This window comes from Aquarana catesbeiana, linkage group LG12 (genome assembly GCF_042186555.1).
Source record: "Aquarana catesbeiana isolate 2022-GZ linkage group LG12, ASM4218655v1, whole genome shotgun sequence".
In the NCBI taxonomy this organism is placed as follows: Eukaryota; Metazoa; Chordata; class Amphibia; order Anura; family Ranidae; genus Aquarana; species Aquarana catesbeiana.
Genome location: NC_133335.1, coordinates 211,772,977 through 211,798,089, shown reverse-complemented (window position 1 = coordinate 211,798,089; position 25,113 = coordinate 211,772,977). Strand labels below are relative to the sequence as shown.

Here is a 25,113-nt window from a genome sequence, read left to right as displayed (position 1 = left end):
ATCCGCCCCACCACTGTACCACCCTGCAAATCTGCCCCACCACTGTACTACCCTGCACATCTGCCCCCCCATTGTATTACCCTGCACATCTGCCCCACCACTGTACCAACCTGCACATCTGCCCCACCACTGTACTACCCTGCACATGTGCCCCACCACTGTACTACCCTGTACATCTGCCCCACCAACGTACTACCCTGTACATCTGCCCCACCACTGTACTACCCTGTACATCTGCCCCACCACTGTACTACCCTGTACATCTGCCCCACCAATGTACTACCCTGTACATCTGCCCCACCAACGTAGTACCCTGTACATCTGCCCCACCACTATACCAACCTGCACATCTGCCCCACCACTGTACTACCCTGCACATCTGCCCCACCACTGTACTACCCTGTACATCTGCCCCACCAACGTACTACCCTGCACATCTGCCCCATCACTGTACTACCCTGTACATCTGCCCCACCACTGTACTACCCTGTACATCTGCCCCACCAACGTACTACCCTGTACATCTGCCCCATCACTGTACTACCCTGTACATCTGCCCCACCACTGTACTACCCTGTACATCTGCCCCACCAACGTACTACCCTGTACATCTGCCCCATCACTGTACTACCCTGTACATCTGCCCCACCACTGTACTACCCTGTACATCTGCCCCACCAACGTACTACCCTGTACATCTGCCCCATCACTGTACTACCCTGTACATCTGCCCCACCAACGTACTACCCTGTACATCTGCCCCATCACTGTACTACCCTGTACATCTGCCCCACCAATGTACACCCCTGCTCATCTGCCCCACCACTGTACTACCCTGCACATCTGCCCTACCAATGAACCCCCTCCAATGTTGCCACCTTTTCTTCAAGCCAAACCCAAACATTTTACCAGCGCAGGGCAATTTTTTTTTATTTCTTTTTTAGTATACACTATAGTATTGTAAAAGATCTGGGACACCTTTGGATGCCAAGGACAGTAGTAATGTGACACGTGTAGCAGCGAACAGTGGGTCTGGCCAAATTGCATTAACAGTGGGAGGGGCTTAAAGGAACATGGTTAACCACTTCCCGCCCGCCCTATAGCGGATTGACGTCCGGGAAGTGGTTCTGTTATCCTGACTGGACGTCATATGACGTCCAGCAGGATAACATGCCGCAGCGCGCATCGCGGCGATCGGTGGAGCGGTGTGTCAGTCTGACACACCGCTACACTGACCTTGGTAAAAAGCCTCCGGCGGAGGCTCTTTACCACGTGATCAGCCGTGTCCAATCACGGCTGATCACGCTGTCAATAGGAAGAGCCGTTGATCGGCTCTTCCTCACTCGCGTCTGACAGACGCAAGTAGAGGAGAGCCAATCGGCGGCTCTCCTGGCAGGGGGGGTCTGCGCTGATTGTTTATCAGCGCAGCCCCCCCGCAGATCACCACACTGGACCACCAGGGATCGCCACTAGGACCACCAGGGAAGGGGCAACATGTGGATGGCCAGGTATGTACCCCATGGCCATCCACATGTGCCCAGTGTGCCAAATCTGTGCCAATCAGTGCCCACAAATGGGCACTGATTGGCACAATTATGTTGCAGTGATGCCCAGCAATGCCACCCTTAGGGGCATCACTGCAAACAAGTAATGCCATCAGTGCCACCCATCAGTGTCTATTCATGCCACCTGTCAGTGCCCATCAGTGCCCATCTATCAGTGCCCATCCGTGCCCATCTGTGCCAACTATCAGTGCCACCCATAAGTAACCATCAATGCCACCTACGAGTGCCCATCAATGCCACCTATGAGTGCCCATCAGTGCCGCCTATGAGTGACCATCAGTGCCGCATACCAGTGCCACCTATCAGTGCCCATCAGTGCCACCTATCAGTGCCCATCAGTGCCGCCTATCAGTGCCCATCATCAGTGCCCGTCAATGCCACCTCATCAGTGCCACCTCATCGGTGCCCATCAGTGCCGCCGTCTCAGTGCCCGTCAGTGCAGCCATATCAGTGCCCGTCATTGAAGAAGAAAACGTACTTATTTACAAAAAGTTTTAACAGAAACAAAGAAAAACTTGTTTTTTTTCAAAATTTTCGGTCTTTTTTTATTTGTTGCGCAAAAAATAAAAACCGCAAAGGTGATCAAATACCGCCAAAAGAAAGCTCTATTTGTGGGAACAAAATGATAAAAAATTTGTTTGGGTACAGTGTAGCATGACTGCGCAGTCATTCAAATTGCGACAGCGCTGAAAGCTGAAAATTGGGCTGGGCGGGAAGGTGTCTAAGTGCCTGGTATTGAAGTGGTTAAATAAAACAAAAGCATTCCTGTAACCATAAAATATGCTTAGATTACTGTGCGCAAGTATGAGTCTCACAAACTCAGCACAATCATTTATGCACACAGGACTGGGCCGGCTGCTGTAAGATGAGCTGCGCATGTACAGAAGAGAAATTGCATGTCTCTTCTGCAATAAAAAGCCTGCCTGCTCGCAGCATGTAAAGACAGAACTTTAGTTCCACTTTAAGATGCACAAACTTTGGGACAAACTATAGTTAAAAAAACAAAATGCAACATACTTTTCTGCACCCAAAAAGCTAATTTGCATTTGTAAGAAAAGGGGGAGGCAGGTCAGCACATGGCATTTAAGCTGAAAGTCTGCTTTAATAGCCAACAAGCTTTTTTGCAAGTAGTGCAAACTCACAAAGCCGGACTGTAGGAAAAGACCCTCTCCTACTCCTTCAACTATGTAAGCTAAGCCTACCTAAGCAATCTATTGCATTTATATAAAATATGCAGGCCCTTACACTAGATAATTCTTGGCAGATCTAAAGCGGATCGTACAAGAAAATTGGCTGTTGCTGCAGCCCACTAATGGTCCAAAATTTGAAAGAAAATGTAGAACTTTAAACAATGTATGGCCTGCCTAAGGGGGTAATCTGATGGCGACCCTGATGTAAGGAGGACTCTGATTAGGACCTTGACGTACGGGGAAATGTAAGGTGGCTGTTGTACTGAAAAGTTTGGAGACCCCTGGGGATAGACCAACACAATGTGCTTTGAATAGAATTATTACTGTTTTCTTTAGTTGTCTTATACCTCTTTATGCAGCGGTGCAGTGCAGAGTGCAGAGTTACATAGTTGGGTCAAAAAACACAAGATTTCAATCAATAGAAAAAAATGAACAATACAACAAAAAGAACAAATGCTAAACATCCAATAATACCATCCCAACTTTTCTAGAGGGATTGCCCCCCTTTTTTTAAAACATCCCGATTCCTTCTTTCTTCTTCATTGTATATATAATTTCATTTTTAACTGTCAAAACTGTTCATCAACATTTCATCCAGCCTCTTTACTTCTGTAGTAGTTGGTAGTATTGTTTTAAAAAACACTAGTACAGATTCTAAATTAGTTGAAATAAATAAATAAATAAATAAATAAATAAATAAATAAACAAACAAAAGTTGGTTTAAAGACTTGCTTACTGGGCACTTAAAACCCCCTCCTGCCCAGACCAATTTTCAGCTTTCAGCGCTGACGCACTTTGAATGACAATTGCGCGGTCATACAACACTGAACCCAAATGAAATTTTTATCATTTTTTTTATGGAGCTTTCTTTTGATGGTATTTAATCACAGCTGGGATTTTTATTTTTTGCTAAACAAACAAAAAAAGATGGAAAATTTTGAAAAGAAAATAAACATGTTTCATAGTTTGTTATAAAATTTTGCAAACAGGTAATTTTTCTCCTTCATTGATATGTGCTGATGAGACGGCAATGGTGGGCACTGATAGGCTGCACTGATGGGCACGGATAGGCACAGTTAAGGCGGCACTGATTGGCACAGCTAAGGTGGCACTGATAGGCACAGATAAGGCGGCACTGATGAGGACAGATAAGGCGGCACTGATGGCCACTGATGGGCCCTGATGGGTGGCACGGATGGGTGGCACGGATGGGTGGCACTGATGGGCACTGATAGGTACCACTGATAGGTGGCACTGATGGGCACTGATGGGCGGCACTGATGGGCACTTATGGGCACTGGTAGGTGACACTGATGGGCACTGATAGGTGGCACTGATGTGCAGCACTGTTGTTGAGGCACTGATTGTGGGCACTGATAGGTGGCACTGTGGGCACTGATGGGTGGCACTGATGGGTGGCACTGTGGGCACTGATGGGTGGTGCTGGTGGGCACTGGTAGGGGGCACTGTTGCCTATTGCTAGGTGGCACTGGCAGGGGGCACAGGTGGGCACTGAGGATATGCAGCAGCTCGGCATGATCGGGACTGATGTCCCTCTCATGGCCGCCGGTGATCGGCTTTTTTTTCCTCCTCACGCTGTCAGCGCGAGGAGAAAAAATAACTGATTACCGGCTCTGTTGACATCACATGATCAGCTGTCATTGGCTGACAGCTGATCATGTGTTAAGGGGTTGGGATCGACCCCTCACTCCGATCTCATAGACTCAGGGGGCGCACAGGCCGCTCGTGCATGGGATGACGTCAATGGACGTTGTCCCGGCAAAGCAGGTCCGCGCTGTAGCCGTCATTCGGCTATAGCGCGGATCCCAAGTGGTTAAAGTGGAATGGTAGTGAATATGGGACCACCATATTGCACATTATGGCAGACTTACCTTTCAGTGCACCCTCCTCCAGTAATGCAAGGCCTGTGCTCCTCTTATTGTCCCTCATTGTTCTGTCTCTACCATGTTCTCCCGTCTTTCTGGAGCATGCACAATGTCAGTGTACAGTTAGTTGAACATTGTTAGCTGGGAGGTAATCACCTGCTAAGGTATGGAATGGTATAACTGGACCCTATGAAGCAATGTAGCACACCTTCCAACCTTCTGGGATGTGAAAAGGGATACTTTTAACCACTACTCCTCTCTGTCAATCCCTCCACTGGCTTCCGCTCACCCAACAACGTAAATTCAAAATACTAACACCATCCTACGAAGCCATCCACAATTTAGCCCCCAGGTACATCACTAGCCTAGTCTCAAAATACCAACCAACTTGTTCCCTTCGTTCCTCTCAAGACCTTCTGCTCTCTAGCTCCCTCATTACCATCTCCTTTGCTCGCCTCCAGGACTTTTCAAGAGCCTCTCCAATCCTATGGAACTCCTTACCCCAACCTGTCCGACTATCTCCTACTCTATTAGCTTTTAGACAATCCCTGAAAACCCTTCTCTTCAGAGAAGCCTACCCTACCCACACCTAACATAATGTATTTTCATTTTCTCCATCTGCTCATCCCCTACAGTTATTACATTTTGTTCCACTTGACCCTCCCTCCTAGATTGTAAGGTCTAACGAGCAGGGCCCTCTGATCCCTCCTGTATTGATTTGTATTGTAAGTGTACTGTCTGCCCTCATGTTGTAAAGCACTGTGCAAACTGTTGGCGCTATATGAATCCTGAATAATAATAATAACTTAAGCTCCGGAAGGTTTTACGCCCTTCCTGACCAGGCCATTTTTTGCGACACGGCACTGCTTTGCTTTAACTGACAATTGTGCAGTCGTGCGACGCTGTACCCAAATAAAATCGATATCCTTTTTTTTCTCACAAATAGAGGTTTGTTTTGGAGGTATTTATATATTGTGCGCTATAAACAAAAAGAAACAAAAAAAAAAAAATTGAAAAAAAGACAATATTTTTAACTTTCTGTTATAAAACACATCCAATAAAAAAATGTAAAAAATCTAATTTCTTCATCAATTTAGGCCAATATGTATTCTGCTACATATTTTTGGTAAAAAAAATCACAATAATAATAATAATAATTAAACAAAAAAAAAATAATAATATAAATATTAATAATCATCATACTGATTGGTTTGCGCAAAAGTTATCGCATCTGCAAACTGTGGGATAGGTTTATGGACTTTCTTATTTTATTTTATTGTTTTTACTAGTAATGATGGAGATCAGTGATTTTTAGCGGGACTGCAACATCGCAGCAGACAAATCTGACACTAAGTGGCACATTTGGGGACCAGTGGCACCAATACAGTGATCAGTGCTAAAAAAAATGCACTGTTACTGTTTAAATGACACTGGCAGGGAAGGTGTTGACATCAGGGGCAATCAAAGGGTTAACTGTGTGCTCCTAGGGAGTGCTTTCTAACTGTGGGGGGGATGCTGTGATTGGAGGAAATCAGAGATCTTTGTTTCTTAGCAGAAACACAAGATCTCCATCTTTCGCTCTGACAGAACAGTGGTCTTCCTTGTTTACATAGGCAGACCGCTGTTCTGCCTCTGCCTCTAGAATGCATTAAGGTGAAAAACCTTGAGGGTTTACAACCCCTTTAGGGGTTAAAGCATATCTAAACCCTAAAACATTGTAATAGATTACAACTTACCAGTTATTAAATATGATGGCTGCATTAGTTTTTATTTTTTTGGGCTAGGAGCATTTTTTAGCAACTACAGAAAATATGTGTTGATCTTGCCAGAATTAAAGTGTCTTTGTCATTTCCTATGATTTTATGCCACTGTCTCTGGGGCTTACCGTTTCCGCCGACTCGCCCGAGAAACGATCTGACACTGCTACCGGCTGGTCACAGAGTCGATCACTTCGCCACTTCCGGTCCAGCGTGGAATTAAACAATTTTTTTTTTTAAAGCGAAAGATAAAATTTTTTTTTTTTTGATCTTTTGCTTTTAAAGGTAAAGAAGAGATGTGGGGTCTATTTGACCCCAGATCTCTCCATAAAGAGGACCTGTCATTCTTATTTCTATTACAAGGGATGTTTACATTCCTTGTAAAAGGAATTTAAAAAAAAAAAAATGAAAGGGACGGTGTAAAAATAAAATTAATAATAAAAAAAAAGTAAAGTGCCCCCATCCCTCCGTGCTTGTGTGCAGAAGCAAACGCATACGTAAGTCATGCTTGCATATGTAAACGGTGTTTGCACCGCACATGTGAGGTATTGCTGAGAACGTTAGAGCGAGAGCAATAATAAGACTTCTTCTGTAGCTCTAAACAGGTATCTGTTTACTCGGCGGAACATCATCTTTCATATTATACAAAAATGTGGGGTATATATTGTGTTTCTTCTTTTTTTTTAAATTCTTTAAAATGTTTTTTTTCCCCAAAAAATAGTGTTTAAAAAATGACTGCACAAATACCGTGTGACCTAAAAAATTGTAACAATTGCCATTTTATTCTCTAGTGTCTCTGCTAATATATATATATATATATATATATATATATATATATATATATATATATATGTATATATGTATATATATATATGTATATATATATATATATATATATATATATGTATATATATATATATATATATATATATATACACATATATATATATGTATATATATATATATATGTATATATATATATATATATATATATATATATAAAATATATAATGTATTTTTTCCCAAAAAATAGCGTTTAAAAAAAATTACTGCACAAATACTGTGTGACCTAAAAAACTGCTAAAATATATATATATATATATATCATGTTTAGGGGTTATTAGTCATTTTCTAGCAAAAAAATACTGATTTAAACTTTTAAACAAAAAGATGCCAGAAAAGGCCTGGTCTTCAAGTGGTTAATGTGACAGCCAAGGTTCCAAAGATACAGTGGAGTAAGTGAGTGTTGTCACCCTAGGACAGAAAAGGGTGTATTTGTAAAACATTTGCTGAGCTATTCACCCTGTGAAACTGCGTGCACATTTGTTTTGTGTGAATACCGGCAAAATCAAATGTTCCTTTTTTCTCTCCAGGTCAGATGTTCTGCATTCATGAGAATAGCATGAATGAGGAAAATACCACATTATGGACCCTAGATGGAGCTGATAATCTTAGCAAATAAATATTATTATTATTATTATACAGGATTTATATAATACTAAGATTGTCGGCTCCATCTAGTGACGATAATGCAGTATTTTCCTGATTCTTGATATTCTTAAGAATGAACATCCGACCTGGAGAGAAGAAAACCTAGGCACATTTGATTTTGCTGCTATTCGCACAAAACTAAATGTACATGCAGTTTCATGGGATGAATAGCTTGGCAACGTTTTTATAAGTGTATTATGTGCAGAATTACCAAGTGGAAATAAAAAAAAAAAAAAAACATGAAATAGGAAAACAAATGCAGCCACCACAAGCTGTAATAAAAAGGGATTTTTAATCATTGGTGCCTTAAATCACCTACCGAGGTATGGAACGATACAGGTGGACCCTATGATGCACTGCAGCAAAACTCCGAACAGAATAGGCGGAATACTTTAAAAGTAAATCTAAACCTAAATGCAAAATTTTATATATTTTTCAGGCCTCACAAAATGTTTTATTTTCTTGGGTTACAATAATATAAGTACACAGCCATTAAATATAATAAGCAAGTAAAATGTAATTCTTTATTGTATCTCCTGATGTACGTAAAGAGTCAGATTTCTTATTAATCATACATTTACACTCCGTCCCTTACTGATTTCCCCTGCAAACCAGCCTGCAATTTAAAGACAGTCCCTTACAGTGTGTGTGATTTGCATCCACTGGCAGTTTTTTTTTTTTTTTGTACATGTGTCTGACTCAGTTCAGTTGCAGTCTGGCTATGGAAAGGTAAGGATCTCATGTTGTTGACTGGAGCGATTATAGGCTCTCTCAAGCAGTACTTTAAAAAAAAAAAAAAAAGTCGCACAGGCACTTTAAATTTTTGCAGCCAGTTTTGCCTGATTGTATTTGTCCCTATATAGGATGCAGAGCTATTTGCATGTCCTGCTGTTATATTATTTCTGCAAAGGATTTTTTTTTTTTTACTTTTGCATTCATAAAATATTTTAACAAAAGCTTTCTGAAAAATGAATAAGTGCATCTGATACTTACTGTAGGATAAAAGTACTTTTTTTTTTAATGTGTTGCTGAATTCTGCAATGTCATATAGTAAAATATGTAACAAACGCTGCAAATTTATTGGTAATGCACTATCGTAGCTACTTACATAATACTGTGTTATGTGACGTGTTTATTTATATTTTGGATACTTAGTGTTATACAGATTTCAACTTATTTTATTTATATTTTGGGTATCTAGTATTATATTGATTTCCACTGTTTTTTTTTTTTTTTTTTTTTTTGGCCACTTAGCATTACAGAGATTCCTACTTTTTTTTTTTTTGCCTATTTAGCATTATACAGATTTCTATTTATTTAATTTCGGCTACTTAGCATTATACCAATTTCCTCTTTTTTTATTTTTTTTTGGATACATAGCATTAAACAAATTATTTTAATAATAACAGTATTATAAAGTATAATAATATAATAATTGTATTATAAAGAAATGTCATTTTATTATTGTTATTATTTTTTTTAATGAAGTACATAAGATACAAAGCACAATAAGCGTAAACATACTTATCAGGCTTATTTACACCACAATACCTGCTTTCAGTATATAGTTCTGCATGTGCCTTTATATAAAGTTGTAATGTGTTTGTGTTGAGTTTTTTTTTTACATTTTTTTTTTCTTAACTAAAAAAATCTATATTATGCTAACCTTGTTTTATGTGCATTGCGTTTACATGCGTTTATGTGTATTCTGGTGTGAAAAAATGCATGCTGCTGTTATTTTTTTTTTTAATGCAACGGTATGAACCATGATGGTTAGAAAACATTTTGATTTTACTGTGCATGAACTCAGGATGCATTAAAAAAAAAAAAGCTTACCCAACTGCATCTGATGTCAACGAGCCCTTAATGGGTTCAAATATGTGTAAACAGTTTGGTTGCTAGGCAGTCGCGGTGGAATGTCTACGTTTAAATGTTAGGCTTCATTAAATGCTGTCCTTTTAAATAAGTCAAAAAGCACAGTTATCCATAGCAGCCAATCTCAATTGACTACTGAGGATAGGTGAACCTTGGGCTGCCATGGGTAACCACAATTGATGCTCTGTGAATGGATTTAATAAACAAGCCCCCCCCTTTTTTTTTTTTTGCTTATGGTGATAGCAGTGTTCACTTTTAGAAGAGATGTATGGATCCTATAAAGATTAGCCCTTAATTCCTACGAGGTCAGCTTTGCTGAGGATAGTTTTGGTTTTATATGGCAACATGCAGTTTATATCCTTTTTTCATAGATGTCATGTTTTATGTCATATTTTTTGTTAGGGTTGTAAAGATAAGAGGCAGTGTTATTTATGTACTTTTATTTTCCAAGAAAAAGTTGTAGGGGTCGTAAACAGATTTATATTCCTTGGGTCAGGCTGTATAGATGTGTTTTTTTTTTTTTTTTGGTGGTAGTTTGTTTTGCACAGATGCAGTTTATTGCTAAGTCATTCGAGTCTCCAGCTCTTGTTCTTCTCTATGGGATGCCTCTGTAGCTGCCGTCACCGTCAACTAAAATTCTTCTTGGTGAGATAATGTTTTCCTGTAGGGATGGCTTAATAAATGGCTGCTTTATTTATTTGCCTTTTTTAATCAAATATTCTTAACTTGATAAACGGCTGGCACAGCTTTCCCGTTTTATTATATCTATATGCATATCTTTATTATAATGAAGAGAGTACAATTTTGCAATGGACGTAGTAGGCACTGAGAAAAACCTAACATTTTTCCTGCAAAGTTGAGTTTGCGGTTATTGACTTCAGCAGTCTATAGTATTACGGGTATTTTATATAGCAGCTTACAATCCATGTACCTTACATGCATGCAAACACATTATTTTTCTCTCTGTGGTGCAGTGCACACGCTCAGAAACTAAACACCAGGTGCAATAAAAAAGTGAGCAGACAAAAAGTGAACCTCAAAAAAGTGCACAGGGTGTTCACATGGTCCTCCTTCAAAGAAAAAGGACCCTTAGGCCCCTTTCACATGGATGCCTCCGATGAGCGGAATCCGCTTGCTCAGCAGGGGATCTCTCCGTTGATCCCCGCTGAGCAGGCGAATGACTGGTCCGTGTCTGCTCTGCTATGCAGAGCAGACACTGACCTAGTCCTGCTCTCCTTTATGGGTTAATCGAATAGAAATGGTCCACCTGTACATTTCCGTCCGATGCCATCTGATTCGCCAGATGGATGGAAAATAGGACCACCATCCATCTGTTTTTGGTGGACAGGTTCGGACCGGATGGAGGCCGGTGTCAGCGGACACCGTCGCTCCATAGACGAGACTGGAGGGTCCGATCAGGTCTGTTTGAAAAACTGACAGGTGGACCTGAACGGACAGCCCGTCTGAAAGGGGTCTTACCCTGATTTTTCAGGGCACAAGGATCCTCATGGGGACTGGGGTACTCATGGTCCACCTGGTGGAAATTAGGCAGACCCCCAGTCTTCAGGGGACCTGCTGAAGCAAGGTCTACCTAAGTACTAGGTGAGGCTCCCTTGAAAGGCCGCCCCATAGGAGGGGGAGAACCTGACCATAAGGCCACATGAACCCCCCCCCCCCCGTCCAGACATTCAGGGCAAGTCCCGAGGACCTACACTCTACTAGCTAGGAGTGCGTATACTCCTAGTTAAAGTGCATAGTACTGTGTAAAAATATATACAGTACACATACTAGGACCAATTTAGACAGAAGTCCATTGTCTTTGGAGTGTAGAAAGAAACCAGAGTACCTCAAGGAAACCAACACAAACACCAGAACATGCAAACTCCATGAAGGTAGTGACCTTGGTGGGATTGCAACTGAGGACCCTATTGCTGCAAAGCAGGAGTGCTAACCACTAAGCCACCTATATACAGCTTGTTTACATGCGCTGTACAAGGACACTGTTTTGTAGGTCGATGGTTTTAAATGCAATAAAGCATTAAAATGGAGGCATGTATGCACCCTGGAAGAATAAACACCCATAAATATATATTGCTGCAATTTACACATGTATAACATCAGAGCCACACAGCCTTCTTTTTTTCATCTGCTCTCATGAAGGCAAACTCTTTGGCTGGATTTTAACATTTGCATTTACACTGTGCACATAATGGCATGATAATGAATGAGTTATGTAAGCTGCCATTTATATTGAAAGGCATCCAGCAAACTTATACAGTTGAAAAAAAAAAAGGTGGACTTGTGCTATAGAATTCTACAATGCCCTGGTAATGAATAAGCACATCTTTTGTGTGAAACGCGTCTACCTAGACCATTGCTGGTGTCCTATGGTGCCACTTTGGATAATTTAATAAATGGCATTTGGAACTCACATGAGGTGCAGCCATTTCTTACTTTGATACTACAATGCACTGGTGAGCACTTCTTTTTTTTTTCAATATTCAAGTTCAACCTGCAGCTATCCCCTGCCCTTTTCTCCACAAGATGCCCACAGGCATCCAGATTAATTGACCAATGTTTAATGAAAAAAAAGGGTGAGTGTAGGGCATCATGGGTCTGCCCTGAGAGGGTGTCACCATGACACCTGTATAAGGGTGCATATTTTATTGTGTCACTGTTGTTGTCTACATCAATGAAGAAGACCAACCACCACAGGGTGAAGACGTGAAGACAAAAGAAGAAAAGGACTCATGTAACCAACCACAAGAAAAAATCATAAAATACTGCTAATAGAACTTTCAATGGTTGTACTCTGTGGGGCAGAAGGCTGAGCCCCGAATTGGGTTTTGTTTCTTATTTAAATTGAATGGGATGCCTTATTGCAATGTATGTCAATCCATAAAAAATGTGTGTTAACATACAGAAAAGTGTCAATGGACCCTTCAATGTGTGATTACACTGGACCGATAGAAGTGAAAATTGCTTCTGATGGATCTACTGTAATTGATTTTTTCTTCAAAGAAGCAAAACCATAACTGAATCCTAGTATGGGTGGATCCTATTCTGGTCCTAGTTTGCTTCCTCCACAAGAGTGACAGACAGTAAACTCTTGGATGTGTATGGAGAAGCACCTGGTACAAAAGTTTGTCTCCCTTTTTAAAACATTTAATGGATAAGAGCATTGGATATTGCCAATTTTGCGGATTCAGCTAGCTGCCTATAATGCTGTTAGGAGACCCTAGTCTTCATCAAGCCTTAACACAGGCCTCTTAGTACACTCTATTGTGATTTTATTAACATCCACTGCTCAAGCCCTGAAGAAGCTGGAAGCTTTTTACCTTGAAACACATTGGTTTCAAAAAGTCATTGAAGTAAAATGAACTTTAGTACCAGGAACTGCTCCATATATATCCAAGACTGGGCCCTTCAAGGAAACCCTTTACTGAAATGTATACGTAGGCTATCAATGCTGACCTAGTTCTTACAATGCTGGCGCCCTGGAACTTTCTGAGAAACTGCCCTGGAACTTTCTGAGAATCTGCCCTGGAACAAATTTGCATATTACAGTCAGAACACTTGATTTGCAGTGACTCAGTGGACAGCAAAAGCGGCCTAGGTGCAGTATTTCTCTCAGCACAGTTTTGCTTGTAAAGGCAAACTTTTATAAAAATAAATTTATCTTCTGAAAATATTAGTTGCATAACCTTGAGTTCTGCAGTCAGAGCAGCAGAACTAACTTGACTATTTATCTTCTTTTCCAAAGGAGCATAGGCAGCCCACATATTTCATTCATGGCAGGTTTTCTTTGAAGGATCCCTAAATCAAACTTGAACTTTACATGATGTAAAAGAATTTCTGACCATTCCCAGATATGTGCGTAAAGATGAACAAAACACTGAAAATCATTTGTTTTGGTGGATTACTTAGTGGTGCTCTGACACTGCTGACGGAACTATGCAGAGATCATTCCACCCGATAGTGTTGGCATCGTGCTGTGAGGTGGCACAAGTGTTCCAGCGCCTGCCACTAGAATGTGGTCTGGGCCTTATGGGACCCTGGGCTTTTTTAAAAACATGCATCTACATATGTGCTATGATTTTTGATCCCTTAATACATTGATCTCCAAACTGTGGGCTGGATAGGACCCTTTGCTTGCCTTTATCTAGCGCTCAGAGCACCATTCCTCTCACTGATATGAGGCATATTCCTCCCACTGACACTAATGATGAGGCAACATTCCTTCCACTGAAACCAACAGTGGGGCACTGTTCTTTCCACTGACACCAATGATGGGGCACTATTCCTCCCACTGATACCAATTATGGGGCACTATTCCTCCCACTGATACCAATGATGGGGCACTATTCCTCTCAATGATATCAATTATAAGGCACCATTACTTCCACTAAAACCAACAGTGGGGCACTGTTCTTTCCACTCACACCAATGATGGGGCACTATTCCTCCCACTGACACCATTGATGGGGCACTATTCCTCCCACTGATACCAATGATGGGGCACTATTCCTCCCACTGATACCAATTATAAGGCACCATTACTTCCACTAAAACCAACAGTGGGGAACTGTTCGTTCCACTGACACCAATGATGGGGCACTATTCCTCCCACTGACACCAATGATGGGGCACTATTCCTCCCAATGACACCAATGATCGGGCACTATTCCTTCCACTGACACCAATGATGGGGCATTATTCCTCCCACTGACACCAATGATGGGGCACTATTCCTCCCACTGACACCAATGATGGGGCACTATTCCTTCCACTGACACCAATGATGGGGCATTATTCCTCCCACTGATACCAATAATAAGGCACCATTACTTCCACTGAAACCAACAGTGGGGCACTGTTCTTTCCACTCAACCAATGATGGGGCACTATTCCTCCCACTGATACCAGTGATGGGGCACTATTCCTCCAACTGATAAAAACACTGGAACACTGTTATTCCCACTGACACCGATAATGGGGCACTATTCCTCCCATTGACACCAACGATGGGACAATAGTCCTCCCACTAACACCAATGATGGGGCATTATTCTTTCCAACGACACCAATGAAGGGGCACTTCTACTCCTCCTACTGGCCTCGGGCGCCATATTGTTTTATTTTTTCTCACTGACCACCAAGTCTGAGGCATTATTTAGTCTGGATACTCCCACTGACCACAGTCCGGCCCCCCTAAAGTCTGAAGGACAGTAACTGGCCCTTTGTTTTAAATGTTTGGAGACCCCTACCTTGAAGCATTTGCCAGAGTAGTCATAATAGGGATTTAGGTCTGGTGCTTAGAAGCGTTCTTCAAAGTTCTAGTTGTTACAGATAGGCATATATGTAAGTTATCACAGTGCTAGAAAATAGAGCACTCCAGAGATTATACAGCTGGAACGTATCTTTCTTAATATATTGTCTCTGACAGACCGGTTCCAATGTTCATGGAATATGCCGTAAAATCCTCTGAAATCACAGCTGGAAACATTGTATGTCTGCTTTGCATTAGCCCTAGAAGAGCTTTGATCCAGCTGTTATACATGGGGGACTCATTAATTGTGTCCTATTAATGTGTATATGATATTAATATTCCACTCGTAGGATTCGGCATTTTGTTACAAGCCTGATCAAGGCCTGGAGCTCTTGTGAAATATTCATTTTTTGGAGAGCACCAACATTTTCTATTTTTTCCATGTTTTCTTCATTGGCCCCTATATTATTAACTTTTTGTACTCTGGGGCATTCCACCGTTAAGGCCTGGTTCACACTAGTGCGAATTCTATTGTGACTTGAGTCACACAAAATCGCATGACAAAGGAAATCTCATTGTTTTCAATGATGCCCATTCTAATCAATGCGACTCAGCATGGTGCAATTTTGCACAAAGGTTCCTGCACTACTTTGGTGAGATTTATAGTGTGACTTGCCCCTCCACATGATGCAAAGTTGCATCAAAGTCGCACATCATAACCACACTGTAAATCGCATCAAAGTCACATTGCTGTAGTGTTAACCGAGCCTAAGTGCCAGCTCTGGAATAGCTTTAAATGTTGCAAACATTTTAAAGCGGTAGTAAACTGTGGCTGTTTAAAAAAACAAAACAAAAAAACACCTGTAAGCCAACTGAATAATGTGCTAGTATGCATCACATACTAGCACATTATGAAATACTTACCTTGGAAAAAAGCCTTGCAGCAGCGCACTGTCACCGCTGATAGGGCTGCCATCTTCCCCCGGTCTTTCTTCTGGGTTCACATGCTCCGGCTATGTGATTGGATGCATGCGCACGGGAGCCCTCGGTTCTGGCACGAAGCTCCGAAGGACCACACTGCATTGCTGTGCAGATCACATGTGATGTCTGTGCGATGCAAATTCAGCCATACAAACTCTATGACTGAAATCGCATCACATTCACACCAAAATGATGCAGGACCTTTTTTTTTGGTGCGCACTGGAATAAGATCGCATGGCTGTTTACACCTATGCGATCCAATTCCTGCACAATTTGACAGTTCGCACTGAGATCTGCAAACCAATCTGGGGGTGTCATTAACTTTACATTGACACCCCAAACGGTTCCTCAGATCTCAGTGTGAACCAGTGTGCGATTCAGGTGCAATGCCGGAACCAACACTGAGTCTCAGGGTTTCCCAAATCGCACCAGTGTGATCCGAGAACCAGTGATGGATGGTGGGTTTTTTTGTTCAGGGGGCAACAAACAATCACCCCCGGCAGCGCAGCACTAACAACCCCCCGCACGTCTGCCAGTTGGTTCGGCACTTACCTGGATAGATAGATCTAGATAGATAGGGGGTGTCATCCAGCACGGCAGGGTCTGGGCAGCGGCTCCAGGCTAGCGGGTGTGGGGTCCGTGCAGTGAAAATAGCATAAATTAATTCGCTATCGTCATATAACTGGGTGGGATCAGTGCTCTGCGTCCCAAGCCCACCCTTTGTTGAAGCCTATTAGAGCCTCTGGCTCTAACCCCCCCCATCCCCGCCATAGGAGTTCATGCGCTCGACATCCTGAAAGGGGCCGGGCGCATTGATAGGGAGAGTGGTGAAGGTGTTGGGGGGTGGCGCCTGTGTGCCCACAATGCACGGGCCTCCACTGTCTGGGACTTAAAGTACATTTAAGGCCAAAGCTTTATTATTGGATGGAGAAAGGAGTGAATAAAAAAAACTGTTTTGGGACTAGGATGAAAGGGGAAAACCTTGTCCCCATTAGAGAAAATCTATCTACAATTAAGATACACTGCATCTTAGAAATATAGTAACATTTCCTGAATATTAACCATCAAAAGAAAAGAATAGATGCCAAATATCACTTTCATAAAGTGTTCAAGGGGTCGTGATGACTATGGTGCACCTATGTAACTTTGTAAGTGTGCACATTTAACTTTAGACTCAAGAAAAGGTTGAATAAATCTCTTAAAAGTGAGGGAAGTTAAGAGGTAAGACAGTTAAAGAGTAACTCCACTTTTGTTGAGAAAAAACATTCCCCTCTGGGTGATCTGTGTACATTGCAGGGATTTGAACAAACTTTGTTGCAGATTCCTACCTTTTGTTATTCTGAAGAAATAGCTGTTTGTTTCTCTGTGTCCATGTGCCCAATCAGCTACTGCACTTGCAGGGTTTTAATGGGGAAAGTGGCAGAGTCTGCATTCCTTTAGAAGTGATTTCCCTTTGGGGGTATCTCACCAAAAATGAAATTCTTGTTGCAGGGGATGCCCAAATTCTGACTTGTATCTTAGTGCAGACTCCTGTGAAAATCAGTAATCCAATCACACAAGCAGGAGATTACATATCTGTGAGGGGGTTGTGTATAACTGTGTACAGAGCGCATTGGGGTTGCCATACATTGCAGTTTACAGAAAATTACAGACCCGCAGTAATTTTTAATAACATTCATACAATATGACTTGTGTATCAATGTTATATGTTATGTTATTTTATTTTTTTAATTTGCTATGTTTTTCCCAGGAAAGTGGAGTCACCCTTAAAGAGAGAATCCATAGGAAAAAGGAGAAGTAAAAGCATAGGGGTCAATTCACCAATGTTATCGCATGCGATACAAAGGTCATTTTTTTGGAAATATTGCATGATATAATAAAAAAAATCAATTAATCAAAGTAAAATATCAAACATTTGTTAAAAATTTCACTAAATCATTAAAGTCAATTCACTAAAGAATACACACATTCGTTATTTATCACCTGCCAGTAGGCAGTTGGTATTTTAGAAAAGTACAAAATAACAATGAGGGGAACTCTGCGCAGGCCAGTAAATTAAAAGTATACAATGTATCAGTGTCAAAATGTTTTGCCCTGAGTTCAGGAATGAGAATTAATTGTAACATTTCACCAAAGGGACATGATTCTGGGAATGAAAGCATGTTAGAATATTTTCACAGTTTCATAGTATTTCTGTGTGCATTTATTTTTTCCTCTGGAGCAGTGCTAGCACGTAAAAAAAACAAAACAAAAAAAAAAAAACAAATTGTGAAAAAAAAAGCCAAAATTTAAGTGATAAATATCGCAAAACATAATTTATTAGCCCATTCGGTAAATAATGCATGCTTTTTAGTGAATTGATTACTTTTGAGATAAATACCGCATGAGTTATTTTAACTCAAAAATTCATGCGGTATTTATCTCATGACGCCATTGTCCCATAATTTACACTCCACAGAGAAAGGGTGGAAAATCTTGCTCAGTTAAAAAAAGAAAACTAATGACGGACTAGGAGAAGAATTCATTCTAAATGCTAAAATGGTGATGTAAGAAATCACCAAAAGGCATACAAAAACGAGGTAGTGAAAACTGTGATGTATTGAAGTAGAACTAAACTTTCGAAAAAAGAATATTTAGTTATATAGAAAATTGTAACAAAAGCAGGATTGTGCTATGTTTTGTACAAAAAAGAAAATAAATAAAAAAAGTTTCCCCTACCTCTTGATATTTTCACACTGTGCACTTTGCACATTATTTAGACTCTTTATAGGATATGTGCACTTTCCAGCAGCAGCAGATGATCATCAGAACTATTCTCAAGTGACCACAGCAGGATGTGCCATGACATGCCAGCCTACTGCATATTGGCACAACTGCCTGTAGTCCTACAAATGTGAACAGAGCTGCAGCGGAATTGAATACATCTTAGAAAGAACGTGGTTTTATGAAGTTGCTGAACCATCGGTAATCACTTCATGAAAAGTAGGAAAAATTAACAACAGTATTTTGTTTATGGACATTCATCCACATTGTAAATGAGCTTTAAAATAGGCCATCATGGGCCTCTGTAGCTGCATGCATTGTGGAGCAATTAATCTTCAAAAATCACAGCAGAATCACTGAAGTCCTCCATGCCAGGTTTCATAAGAGGACAGCTGCTCTAGTTCACTTTAAAGGAGAAGTACAACCAATACTCGTTTGGCTGTACTTCTCCTGTGGATCACAGGAGTGCAGTTCGTTCTGCACTCCTGTTACCCATTTTCAGCAGAGAGCCGGCTGAAGTCACAGAGTCAGTCCAGGCTCCATGTCATCATGACCACGGAGCAGGGATCTGCCTAGATCCCTGGACCGATACCCAGCTCAGCCTCTCAGCGAGCTGCTGAGAGCCTGAGCCTGCCGCTCCCACTCTATCCACGGCCCAGCGATCCAGTGAATGAGGAAGGGCAGAGCAGAGTGCGGTGACTGACAGTCAGCAGCTCTCTGCTCAGGAAGCTGTGAGAACTGATTGGTGGTGTAAGATCGCTCAGTTTTTCAATGTTAGATGTGGCGGGGGACAGATACAGCAACACCTAGGTAAGTACGAATTAAGAAAAAAAAATACTTCTCTTTTAAGTTACTCAAAGATTGACTTATCTTTAAAGTGGACCTGTGCTTTGCATACTCTTCATATAATTCAGTAGGGTTGATTTCAGGATTAAGAAGTTGCAAAGTAAGGTATGTTTTTCCTGTTATACATAAAATAGTGCTGCACTCAAGATTTGACCTAAAGTCTAGGCAAAAATCACATGGTCTCTGATTAGTTCATAGTTTGTGTTTCTTGTCATTAGACAATGTGGAGTGTCTATTGCTTTCTGCTGCATAGACCCTGGTAGACCTGCAGTCATCTAAAAAGATTATCAAAAGCAAAATAATGACCAACACTAAGAATCTGAACACAAGACCTACATATGCAGTAAGTAAATATTCCCACCTATACATAGATAATTACAAGATATGCATAGAATCAACATTGTTAAAGGGATTCCATAATAGTTTGTGGTCAGTTTTATTGTAGCTGTTTTTTTTTTTTTCCTACGTTGTTTTCCACATACACATGTAATACATGAAAAAGATTCCTAAAGCACTGTGGGTTAAGAAAAGGGACAGCACATTAGAGCAACTTACTTTGAAGCTCCCTTTTTTTGAGTGAAACCTTAGATTGACTGTCTGGTAAGGTAGGATTCACTGTTCTAATACCTTGAGTTCTGTAAACAGCATCTTTTTTCAGCACAGCTGAAAAGTAACCAAGCTAATGACATGAAAAATCAGACTATAGTGCCATCTGATGGCTGGAAATAATACCAAAGTTTAATATATTTACCTTACTAAAAAAATATATTTTTTAGTCCTGTATATTATAAGTTCTAATAATATACTGCGCTCAAAAACTAAACGGCCGCAGACATCACAATTTGACAAAGCACTGTGCACAAATGAGGAAGGCTAAAAAGTGCTGTTCAATATGTGTACAGTAATATAAAGTGACACACCCTCCAGGACGCCCTATAGTAAGCAGCATAGATTTGATTACTTCCTGCATTGGACATACATTAATGGCCAGGATCAAAGGCCACAGCAGATATGGAGGCGTTATATACATGTATACCCCATCATTTAGGTTTGGAGGCAGTTAATTATTATTTGGAGGAGGATAGTACCCTCCCCCCCATTACAACTTCAATTCATTATGGAATTATTACAACTTTCCAAGAATGTTGGCACACATGTCGGCACTTCTGGATGAGTGAAAGTATGCCACCACCCCGATTCCTAAGCTCCAGCGGGCAGCACACTACCGTTCCACTTAAAAAGGTTTCTAAGTGGATGGTGTTTTGGCCAACAAAGGTTCCAAATGACCATCTTGGACCTCTTGGATTATTCGATCAGTATCTAGTGAAGAATCACTATAGCACCTTGTTTAACGGGTTCTGGGTGGCATGGTTAATACATGTCGCTGAAGCTGCTTATAGTTTACGACTCTGCAGACCTACTAAGTGAGAAGTTTGCCTTGATTGATGTGGAAACGGATAGTGGATCTGCCATACAGTTTAAAGTCCGGGAGAGCCTAGTCTCTTGATGCCTATCTGGCTCAATGTTAATAGCATTTAAGTCCACACAAACTGGTAAGGGCATTTGTACCTCTGTACTGGTGATGGCTTACACACCGTGGTGTTCTTTTGGAGTAACAAGGCTTTCTTCTATCAATACTGATATTTTGATACACTTTGGGCTTTCATATCTATAATTTTTTTCCTTTTGATGTCACATATGGGATTTAATGCACATACACTGTATAGGAGTGGATTGTTCAATCTGGACAGGATTGTAAGATACACCATTTGATTAGATATTTCATTAATATTTTTTACTGTATATAATTAAAAAAATATGTTTGCTCTGCTATATTTTTCTGAATGAGGTTATTTACATGACGTTTATACTAAAAAACTAAAGTTGCGGTAAAAATCTGTAATTTATGGTAGTAAATACTTTGCTATATTTTGATTGATCACATTGTGATTGGATACATGATACTTCCTTTATCTTAGTTTTGTATTTACCCGAACTACATGAAGCCATGAACTGTAAGAGCTACCTGGGCACATCTGGATAGCAGACCTCAGTTCTGGCTCAGCAAGGATATTGCCTGGATGAAATACACCATTGTTCCCTAATGGAGATCTCCAGTTACGGATCTTCCTGCCAGGGAAATGTCTTGGTTTATTCCATTTAATCTAAATCGTACTTTTTTCTTTATTCCCTTTTCCCACTTTAACTTAGATTTGTCCTTCCCTGCTTGGAGCCTGTTTTTCGTTAAAGAACTGTGTGTGTGTGTGTGTATATATGTGTATATGTGTATGTATATATATATATATATATATATATATACATATATATAAATATATATATATAGTATCTCACAAAAGTGAGTACACCCCTCACATTTTTGTAAATATTGTATTATATCTTTTCATGTGGCAACACTGAAGAAATTATACTTTGCTACAATGTAAAGTAGTGAGTGTACAGCTTGTGTAACAGTGTAAATTTGCTGAATAACTCAACACACAGCCATTCATGTCTAAAGCGATGGCAACAAAAGTGAGTACACCCCTAAGTGAAAATGTCCAAATTGTCCCCAAAGTGTCAATATTTTGTGTGGCCACCATTATTTTCCAGCACTGTCTTAACCCTCTTGGACATGGAGTACACTAGAGCTTCACAGGTTGCCACTGGAGTCCTCTTCCACTCCTCCATGAGGACATCATGGAGCTGGTGGATGTTAGAGACCTTGCGCTCCTCCGCCTTCTGTTTGAGGATACCCCACAGATGCTCAGTAGAGTTTAGGTCTGGAGATATGCTTGGCCAATCCATCACCTTTACCCTCAGCTTCTTTAGCAAGGCAGTGGTCGTCTTAGAGGTGTGTTTGGGGTCGTTATCATGTTGGAATACTGCCCTGCGGCCCAGTCTCCGAAGGGAGGGGATTGTGCTCTCCTTCAGTATATCACAGTACATTCATGGTTCCCTCAATGAACTGTAGCTCCCCAGTGGCGGCAGCACTCATGCAGCCCCAGACCATGACACTCCCACCACCATACTTTAGGAGGTGATACTTCCACTTCCTGAACACCTTTTTTTTTTTTTTTTTATTCTAAGGGGGATTTTACATTGATATACCATGCCGCAGTTGCCATGGCTGTGTGTGCTGTTGCAGTGCAATTTATTCATTATCTTTAGTTAGCTATAATAGTATCTAAATAGTTAACTATCATTAATTATCTACAAGACACCTGCTCCCTATGTAATGGAGATGAGGGAAGATGGAGGTGTTTGTAGTGCAGACCAGTAGAGGAGCTTAAAGTGATGATGCTACCTGAACACCCCCTCCCTAAATATTAGCTACAGTAGTAAAGTGTTGTCACCTTAACCACTTCAATGCAGGGCACTTTCACCCCCTTCCTGCCCAGGCCAATTTTCAGCTTTCAGCGCTGTAACATTTTGAATGACAATTGCGCGGTCATGCAACACTGTGCCCAAATGAAATGTTGATAATTTTTTCCCCCACACAAATAGAGCTTTCTTTTGGTGGTATTTGATCACCTCGCCCGGACCATTTGGCTGCCCAAAGACCAGAGCACTTTTTGCGATTCAGCACTGCGTCGCTTTAACTGACAATTGCGCGGTCGTACGACGTGGCTCCCAAACAAAATAGACGTCCTTTTTTCCCCACAAATAGAGCTTTCTTTTGGTGGTATTTTATCACCTCTGCGGTTTTTATTTTTTGCGCTATAAACAAAAAAAGAGCGACAGTTTTGAAAAAAAAAACACAATATGTTTAACTTTTTGCTATAATAAATATCCCAAATTTATTTTAAAAAAAACTAATTTCTTCCTCAGTTTAGGCTGATATGTATTCTTCTACATATTTTTGGTAAAAAAAAAATCGCAATAAGTGTATATTGATTGGTTTGCGCAAAAGTTATAGCGTCTACAAAATAGGTTATTGATTTATGGCATTTTTATTATTTTTTTTTTTTCTAGTAATGGCGGTTATCTGTGATTTTTTATTGTGACTGCGACATTGCGGTGGACAGATCGGACACTTTTGACACTTTTTTGAAACCATTGTCATTTATACTGCGATCAGTGCTATAAATAGCCACTGATTACTGTGTAAATCTCACAGGCAGGGAAGGGGTTAACACTAGGGGGCAATCAAGAGGTTAAATGTGTTCCTTGACTGTGTGTTATAATTGTGGGGGGGAGGGGACTGACTAGGGGAGGAGGGCAATCGGTGTTCCTATATACTAGGAACACATGATCGGTCTCCTCTCCCCTGACAGGGCGTGGATCTGTGTGTTTACACACACAGATCCACATTCCTGCTCTGTCAGAACAGATCGCATGTGCCTGGCGGCAACACGGCCGCCAGGCACGCGCATCAGCCCCCTGGTGACGCGGCGCACACGCACCCCCTAAGCCAGCGGGAGGCCAAGGACATCATATAAGGCCCGCACAGGGTGACAGAGTGACAATGGCCTGGTATAAAAGTGGTGTTTGATTAATTGTACCTATAGGTAAGCCTTTAAGAAGGCTTACCTATAGGGTTCTGTAAATATCTCCTAAACATGCACCGTTTAGGAGATATTTACTGTATATGCAGCCCTGTGCCGTGACCAGCGGCTGTGGCCAGTCACACAGCCGGAGCCCGCGGACCCGGAAGGAAGGCGGGTGAAGATGGATACAGCCTGCAGCGGTGACAATGCATCGATGGAGGGCTTTGTTTGCAGGTAAGTTTCATATAATGTGCTTATAATGCGATGCATACTAGCACATTATGCTTTTACTTTGCAGGTCATAAAATAAAATAAAAGCCAGCGGTTTACTTCCTCTTTAAGACAGCAAGTGTGTTACTGGCAAGGTCACCAGATGAAACTAAAGGAAATATACATAAAAAAAAAAGACAGAGGCAGCCACCATATCTTCTGAGGTCTAGTAGACCGTAATATAATATATATAATATATAATAATATCATTTTTATAAAACAATATCATTTTGTTCTTGAGTTTAGATATGTTTAATGTAGACATTCCATTTATAACTCAAAATACGTGATCACTGAAAATGCACTGATGTTCTTCTATCTATCTATATATACTATATATATATATATATATATTTTTTTTTTTTTTTTTTAAACAGTAACTGTACCAACTCTTTGCTGCGTCTGCAATTTTCTTGGATTTTAGTATTACAAGGGTGGGACTTAACATAATGAAACTGTTTTCGCTGCAGGCGCTGCACCTCTCCTGGGGATGCTGTGGGCTGCACTGCCAATGACTTGTGGTTACTGGCAAGTAATGTGAATCCAGCTGCCATTTATTTATCTACACATAGCGACTTATGTGTACAGAACACATATACCAACATACACTTTAATTCACAAGAGGGAAGGGGATCATTAAATGTTATTGAGAAAATAAAGAATATGTGTCATGTGTCATGTTTTAGAAAATGTAAAAACTGTGAACTTGTGGCTGGAAAAGAAGAGGTTTAAAG

At 40.8% G+C, this 25,113-nt stretch overlaps 1 protein-coding gene across 2 annotated transcripts in view; it reads left to right on the top strand.

Annotated features, from left to right (window-relative positions):
• TMEM100 (transmembrane protein 100) overlaps positions 1 to 25,113 on the top strand; it is a 101,790-nt gene that overhangs the window by 48,408 nt on the left and 28,269 nt on the right. Inside the window, exon 1 of one of the 2 annotated variants that reach the window (XM_073606637.1) lies at positions 8,572 to 8,618. The exons of the other annotated variant lie outside the window; for it this stretch is intronic. The gene's annotated coding sequence lies outside the window, so the exon portion shown is untranslated. Of the gene's footprint in view, positions 1 to 8,571; positions 8,619 to 25,113 lie in introns of those variants that run through there. 2 annotated transcript variants of the gene reach the window in all.